Here is an 851-nt window from a genome sequence, read left to right on the forward strand (position 1 = left end):
CTTCATGCTCGAGTTGCTGTCAAAAAGCCCTTTCTACTTAAAGGTAACAAAGCCTCGACACTCAAACATGCCTGAGAATATCAGAGTTGGGTTGCTAATTATTGGGACAGAATAGCCCCATCAAAGTCCTGATCTTAACACCATGTAAGCTGTCTGGAATTATATTGGACAGGAAGAAAGAAAGAAAAAAAATCAAAATAAGAGCGGGAAACATTGCAGAACGCATGGAACAACCTCCCAATCTTCAAAATTAACAGCAAAGCATTCTGAAACGGATATCTGCTGATTTACGTGAAAAAGATGGTCTCACAAAACATTGAAATTTCATGCATTAATATTGTAAAATACAATTTATTTTTGTTTCTTTAAGAAAACATTATCACTATAATAGGTTTTACATCTCAAAATATGCCAATATGTCAAGAAAAACGTTTCTTTCCAAGATCGCTGACGACTTTTGCACAGTACTATAAACATATATATCTATATATATATATATGTGTGTGTGTGTGTGTGTGTGTGTGTGTGTGTGTGTGTGTGTGTGTGTGTGTGTGTGTGTGTGTGTGTGTGTGTGTGTGTGTGTGTGTGTGTGTGCGTGTGTGTGAAAGGCGATTGTGATTGTTGATATGACAGTATTAATAATATTATACATTGTAAACTCTACGTGGCATTTCTCAATGTCCAAATTTTTTTAATTAAAAAAAAATAAGAAAACAATAAACCCATTTGGCCACAAACAGGTGTAATTGAACAAATAATAAGAATAGCTACATTCTTTTAAAAGTAATTCAAGAAAACGTTCTCCAACATGGAAAAAAAACTGAACATTAGTGCGTTCCATATCACCACAC

General features: G+C 34.3%; 1 protein-coding gene across 3 annotated transcripts in view; it reads right to left on the reverse strand.

Annotated features, from left to right (window-relative positions):
• Positions 1 to 530: 530 nt before the first annotated feature.
• LOC147017213 (zinc finger transcription factor Trps1-like) overlaps positions 531 to 851 on the reverse strand; it is a 114989-nt gene continuing 114668 nt past the window's right edge. For all 3 annotated transcript variants that reach the window (XM_085846661.1, XM_085846663.1, XM_085846662.1), the window contains exon 7: positions 531 to 851. This exon is cut by the window's right edge and continues 1299 nt beyond it. The gene's annotated coding sequence lies outside the window, so the exon portion shown is untranslated.

This window comes from Eptatretus burgeri, chromosome 11 (genome assembly GCF_056783735.1).
Source record: "Eptatretus burgeri isolate ZD-2024b chromosome 11, Ebu_testis_v1, whole genome shotgun sequence".
Taxonomy (NCBI): Eukaryota; Metazoa; Chordata; class Myxini; order Myxiniformes; family Myxinidae; genus Eptatretus; species Eptatretus burgeri.